Source organism: Otolemur garnettii, unplaced genomic scaffold (genome assembly GCF_000181295.1).
Source record: "Otolemur garnettii isolate 467f Iridium unplaced genomic scaffold, OtoGar3 scaffold00433, whole genome shotgun sequence".
Taxonomy (NCBI): domain Eukaryota; kingdom Metazoa; phylum Chordata; class Mammalia; order Primates; family Galagidae; genus Otolemur; species Otolemur garnettii.
The window spans coordinates 64641-71739 of NW_003852828.1; the positions used below are offsets into that span (position 1 = coordinate 64641).

Below are 7099 nucleotides of genomic sequence, written 5' to 3' on the forward strand. Positions count from 1 at the left end.
CTAAAGCAATACATACTTTTAATGCAATCCCTATTAAAGTTCCATTCTCATACTTTAAAGATCTTGAAAAAATAATACTTCATTTTATATGGAATCAGAAAAAACCTCAAATAGCCAAGACATTACTCAGAAACAAAAACAAAGCAGGAACAATCACGCTACCAGACACCAGACTATACTATAAATCCATTGTGATCAAAACAACATGGTACTGGCACAAAAACAGAGAGGAAGATGTATGGAACAGAATAGAGAGCCAAGAGATGAACCCAGCTACTTACTGCTATATGATCTTGACAACCAATTAAAAACATTGAGTGGGGAAAAAATTCCCTATTTAACAAATGGTTCTGGACAAACTGGCCATGTATCTGTCTTCTTCGGAGAAGTTTCTCTGAAGTCTCTTACCCACCCTGAGATGGAATCACTTGTTTTCATCTAGCTAACACATTTGAGTTCTCTGTGGATTCTGGTTATTAGACCTTTGTCAGAAGCATAACCAGCAAATATCTTCCCATTCTGAGAGCTGTCTGCTTGCTTTTCTTACTATGTTCTCGGCTGTGCAAAAGCTTTTTAATTTGAAGAGGTCCCAGTAGAATATTTTTGATGTTGCTTCAATTACCCAGGGGGTCCTCCTCATAAAATATTCGCCCAGGCCAATTTCTTCAAGAGTGTTCCCTACACTTTCTTCTAGTGTTTTTATAGTTTCATGTCTTAAATTTAAGTCTTTAATCCAATGAGAGTCTACCTTAGTTAGTGGTGACAAGTGTGGGTCCAGTTTCAGTTTTCTGCAGGTTGCTAGTCAGTTTGTCCAGCACTATTTGTTAATAGGGAATTTTTTCCCCCTCAATGTTTTTAATCCAAATGGAGCCCAAGAATGTCAGGACAGGAGGGAGGGAGGGGAGGTGAGGGGAAAGGATGGGTGATTGCGGGGATCACACCTATGATTTTTCCTATAAGGGTACATGTGAATCTTTCTAAATGTTGAACATAAATGTCTTAACACAACAATTATGAGAATGACATGATGGCTATGTTGGCCAACTGGATGAAAGTATTTCAAATTGTATATAGAAACAACACATTGTATCCCATGATAGAATTAATGTGCACAAATGTGATCTGATAAAAAAAGAAAAAAATATTTTATTATTTTGAAGGTTTCTTTTATTTTTATTTTTAAAAATCTGGACTATTGTGCTAGGCACAATCTGGGCTAATAAAATAATTGTAGAGGTAATTTATTTGTAGAGGTAATTTATTTGTAGAGGTAATTTACTCCCAATTAGGCAATAGATTGTTATAATTAATGGTAAACTTATTGCTATTTTCCCCTAAGGCATCTCTGAGGATTAGGTTTCTATAGAATAACATTGGAAATCCTATCTGTTGTATTCAATAACCATGCATCTTCTCATAAACAGAGCAACAAACAAGGAACACTATTATCCATTCGTCAAATGTGAGAATTATGCAAATAGTAGCCATATTTTTACTCTAAAATATCTTCCATAAGCTTCCAAATCTTATCTAATTTTCTTCTAAAATACACACAAAAATATATTTAAAGTTATCATCTGTTTTGTTTGCCCTTTTTGAATACCACCTGTCTTGGTCTCTTGTGCTGCTAAAACCAAATATCACAGACAGGGTAATTTATAAAGAACAGAACTTTATTTCTCACATTTCTAAAGACTGGGAAGTCCAAAATGTAGGTACCAGCAAGTCTGGGTGTTTGGTTAGGGCTGCTCTCTTCTTCCAAAACAGCTTGTTACTGATGCATCCTCCAGAGAAAAAACATTGTATCCTCATGAGGCAAAAGAAGACAGGGCAAACAAGCAGAATTTTGGCTGAAGCCTTTTTTATAAGCGTCTTTATCCTATTCATGATGGATGACCCCTGGTGGCCTGTCTCTTAAAGGCCCCACTTCTTATTACTATCATATTGACAATGCCTTAATTTTGGAGGGATCACATTCAAATTGTAGCACCAGCTATGTTTAGAAATGACATACACTGGGGGAAGGGGCAAGATGGCTGACAGGTACCAGCCTCCAACAGAAGCTCCTGTCCAGAGGGAAGGATAAAGTCCAGAAAATACCCCAAAAAGTTGAAGACTAGGAGCCTAGCTGAGAGAGAAGAGTGATATCTGCTGGACAACTCTGCTGAGGCAAGTTGCGACTCCTAGAAATCAATCTACAGGAACATAATATATCCCGAAGGAAGGGTGTTTGTCCCTTCCCCCAAGAAAGTTGTCTTTTTCTTTTTGTCTGCTCCTGTGAGTTTCCTACAGGTGAGTGGTGAACTGAGGACTTACTGTCTTAAACCACGTGTGAGAGCTACAGAAAGTGGGGTCTACTCCCCTAGAGGGACCCTGCTGAAACTGTGAACACCCTCTCACCAGGCAGAAAAATCGAACTAACATTTCGCTGCCATTTTGAATTCCCAGTCTACCTTTCCCCCATTGCCTGCAGCAACAGTGAGAGGAGGCCCAGGAACAGCCTCCTCCCACCCTTGTAGGACCAAGCACCCTGTCCTGGTCCTGCAGCCAGAGAACTGCTTGAGCTGCACATCCCCCGCACAGCTGCTGCTGCTCAGCTGCCACCCCCGGCACCCAAGTGGGGTGCCCAGAGGACTGCCCCACCCATGCATACCCTGCTCAGCTGCTGCCCTCAGCTACTGCTTCTGGGCACCAAAGTGGGGTGCCCCAGGTCTGATCAATCCATGTCTTTCTGGAACCCCAGGCCCAGTGGCCTGAGAATTGTGAGAGGAAGGTCAGGTGAGAGGGAATCACATGGCATGGTGCTACTCCAGGTGAAGAGCAAGAGCCTCAGCAGCTAGAACAATAAGGCTCACACCCCTGAGACTTTTCCAGAGAGACATGCCCTATCTCTCCGGGCAACCAGAGGAAGCCAGCATCTTCACCAGTGGCAGCCACAGGCTGAATGGTTTTGGGACGGTCTAAAAACGGTGTAAATTCACCATGGGGCAGAATCAATGGAAAAACTCTGGTAAACAGAATAACCAGAGTAGATCAAGTCCAACAAGGATGGGGCAGATGCAATTGAAGATCCCATCCATAAACAGATGGCTAAGATGACAGAAATTGAGTTCAGAATGTGGATAGCAAATAAGATTCACAGAGTGGAGGAAAGGAGGAATTTAGAATTTCAAACTATTCAAATGCTATCCCAAGAATTCAATGATTTCAAAGATAAAATGACCAAAGATTTTGAAACGCTGAGGTAAGAGGTTGCAGCTCTCAAAAATCTGAAAATTATGATAGACTCCCTCAGTAACAGAATGGAGCAGGCAGAATTAAGGATCTCTGACATTGAAGACAAAGCTTCTGAACGTGTCTAAGCACTCAAGGATGAAGATAAATGAAGAGCAAAAACAGATCACTCTCTCAGAGAGCTCTGGGATAATTTGAAAAAAAAAAAACAAACTAATATTTGTCTTATAGGAAGCCCTGAAGGCAACAAAGAGGCTCTTCTTCATGAAATTATGAAAGAGAACTTTCAGAGAACTTTCAGACATGTCAAGAGGTTCTGAAATTCAGATAACAGACAGTTTCAGAACCCCAGCACGACTCAACCTGAACATGACATTCCCCAGGCACATCATAATTAACTTCACTAAAGTTAAGATGAAAGAGAAAATTCTGAAAGCAGCTAGATGTAAGAACACCATAATCTACAAGGGGAAGAATGTTAGAATGCCAGCAGATCTCTCTGCTGAACCCTTTCAGGCCAGAAGAGAGTGGTCATTGACTTTTAATCTCCTAAAACAAAATAACTTTCAACCCAGGAACCTGAATTCAGCTAAACTGAGTTTCATTTATGATGGAGAAATTAAATACTTTAATGACATTCACACATTGAAGAAATTTGCTATAACTAAACCAGCCCTCAAGTCGGCTCCTGGGCCGGCCATGCAGGCTCTCCTACTCTCTCCAGAGCCACCTCATAGCCCTGGCCCTCATTTCACCCTGATGCCCCAGTGTGCACCTCCTCCCACTGGCCTGCAGGCCTGGGGCCTCCACCTGCTTCCCTGCTGCTGCTCCTTGTGGCCCTGCTCTTATTCACGCTATGGCCTGGGCTGGTGCGGCGTGGGCAACCACTCCCCCTCCCACACCTACCCTGCCCCCCAAACTTTTATACCCTCCTGCCCCCCTCCCTCGGCCCACCACTGCTGCTCCAGATGAGGTGATGGCAACGGCCAACTTCAGCAAGATCCAGATTGGGATTTACATGGAGATCAAGCAGAGCAGTGGCCGAATACATCAAGCAACGGTAACATATTTAAATGAAGATAATGAATGTGTAACTATTGAATTGATAGAAAATGGAGATACAAAAGGCAAAGAGATTGACCTGGAGAGCATCTTTTCACTTAACCCTAACCTTGTGCCAGATGAAGACATTGAACCCAGTCCATAAAAACCTCCACCTCCAACATCCTCAGCCAAAGTAAATAAAATTGTAAAGAATCAACGGACTGTAGAAGCAATTAAGATTGATCCTCTGCCAAGAGATAATAGAGTGGTTGGTTCTGCATGTGCATGGCCTAGTCAGCTTCCTGAATAGTCTTCTGCACAACAGAATGCACATAGGAAATGTAACTGTGTGAAAGACGTAGAAAAATTGCAAGAAAAAAAGAGAAAAAAGGAGATTGCAACAGCAAGAGCTTAGAGAAAAAAGAGCCCAGAATGTCGATGCCACAAACCCAAATTATGAAATTATGTGTATGATCAAAGACTTCAGAGGAAGTTTGGATTATAGACCCTTAACAACAGCAGACCCCATTGATGAACATAGAATATGTGTTTGTGTAAGAAAACAACCACTCAATAAAAAAGAAACTCAAATGAAAGACGTTGATGTAATAATAATCCCTAGTAAAGATGTTGTACATGAGCCAAAACAAAAAGTAGATTTAACAAGGTACCTAGAAAACCAAACATTTCGTTTTGATTATGCCTTTGATGACTCAGATCCTAATGAAATGGTTTACAGGTTTACTGCTAGACCTCTAGTGGAAACTATATTTGAAAGAGGAATGGCTACATGCTTTGCTTATGGGCAGACTGGCAGTGGAACTCATACTATGGGTGGTGACTTTTCAGGAAAGAACCAAGACTGTTCTAAAGGAATTTATGCACTAGCAGCTCGAGATGTCTTTTTAATGCTAAAGAAGCCAAAGTATAAGAAGCTAGAACTTCAAGTATATGCAACCTTTTTTGAAATTTACAGTGGAAAGGTGTTTGACTTGCTAAATAGGAAAACAAAATTAAGAGTTCTAGAAGATGGAAAACAGCAGGTTCAAGTGGTGGGATTACAGGAATGAGAGGTCAAATGTGTTGAAGATATACTAAAACTCATTGACATAGGCAATTGTTGCAGAACATCTGGTCAAACATCTGCAAATGCCCATTCATCTCAAAGCCATGCAGTGTTTCAGATTATTCTTAGAAGGAAAGGAAAACTATATGGGAAATTTTATCTCATCAATTTGGCTGGAAAGGAAAGAGGAGCTGATACTTCCAGGGCAGACAGGCAAAGTAGGCTTGCAGGTGCTGAAATTAATAAAAGCCTTTTAGCACTCAAGGAGTGTATCAGAGCCTTAGGTAGAAATAAACCTCATACTCCTTTCCAAGCAAGTAAACTCACTCAGGTGTTAAGAGATTTATTCATAGGTGAAAACTCATGTACCTGCATGATTGCCACAATCTCTCTAGGAATGGCATCCTGTGAACATACTCTTAATACATTAAGATATGCAAATAGGGTGAAAGAACTGACTGTAGATCCAACCTCTGTTGGTGATTTTGTCCAATAATGCACCATCCACCAAACAAGATTGATGACTTAGAGACACAGTAGGGTGTGGGGAGTTCACCTCAGAGAGATGATCTGAAACTTCTTTGTGAACAAAGTGAAGAAGTTTCTCCACAATTGTTTACTTTCCATGAAGCTGTCTCACAAGTGGTAGAAATGGAAAAACAAGTTGTAGAAGATCACAGGGCAGTGTTCCAGGAATCTATTCAATGGTTAGAAGATGAAAAAGCTCTCCTAGAGATGACTAAAGAAGTAGACTATGATGTAGATTCATATGCCACACAACTCAAAGCTATTCTTGAGCAAAAAATAGACATTTTAACTGAGCTGCAGGATAAAGTGAAATCTTTTTGTGCCACTCTGCAAGAAGAAGAACAAGACAGCAAACAAATCAACCCAAAGAGGCCCCATGCCCTTTAAATTGGCATTTGATGCTAAAGGATCCCCATAACCTCACTACTGTAAAATAAAATGGTTCAGCTGTAAGGGCCATTTGAAAGTTTGAAATTTTTAAGCGTCTGTGGAAAATGTCTTGTTCTTCACCTGAATGACATTTCAATTTTGTGAAACACTCTTTTGTCTACAAAATGCTTCTAGTCCAGGAGGCACAACCAAGAATTGGAATTAGTGAAGCATTTTGTTTTCTTTACCCAAATAGTGATTTACTTTTGGTGATCCTTGCCAATTTTGTTTTCTATATGAAGATTATGGACTTGATCCAGAGGTGGATAGTAGGGGGAAGCCACAGCATTTCCTTTTAACTCAGATTAATTTTCATAGCAAGACTGAGCAGTTTGAAATCCTGTGTGCATATATACCTCATCAGTGATTGTACATACCTTGCCCACTCCCAGAGACAGCTGTGCTCACCTCTTCTACTTTGTGCCTTGACTAAGCCTACTGACCCTAAATTTCTGAAGCACAGCCAAGATAAATTACATTCCTTATTTGTCTTTGTAAATTGCCTTTGTGTGTACGTTTTTACTGTATTTGAGACTTTTTTGTGTGTGTGACTAGTGAATTTTGCAGGATGTGCCATATCATTGAATGGAACTAAAGTCTGTGACAATGGACATAGCTGCTGGAACATTCCATCTTATATGTAAAGAAATCTGGAATTATGATTTAAAACCATATAACATGTGATTATAATTTTCTTTGTAAAAACTAAAATATAAACTAGTTGGTGTATAATAAAAAGTAATAAAATTCTGAGAAGAGTTTTATCTTAGGAAAATACATTAAAAAAAAAAAAAAAAA

The 7099-nt window shown here is 40.1% G+C and overlaps 1 pseudogene; it reads left to right on the top strand.

Annotated features, from left to right (window-relative positions):
• The first annotated feature begins 4210 nt into the window (after nt 1-4210).
• LOC100950510 lies at nt 4211-6259 on the top strand (annotated as a pseudogene).
• The last annotated feature ends 840 nt before the right edge of the window (nt 6260-7099 follow it).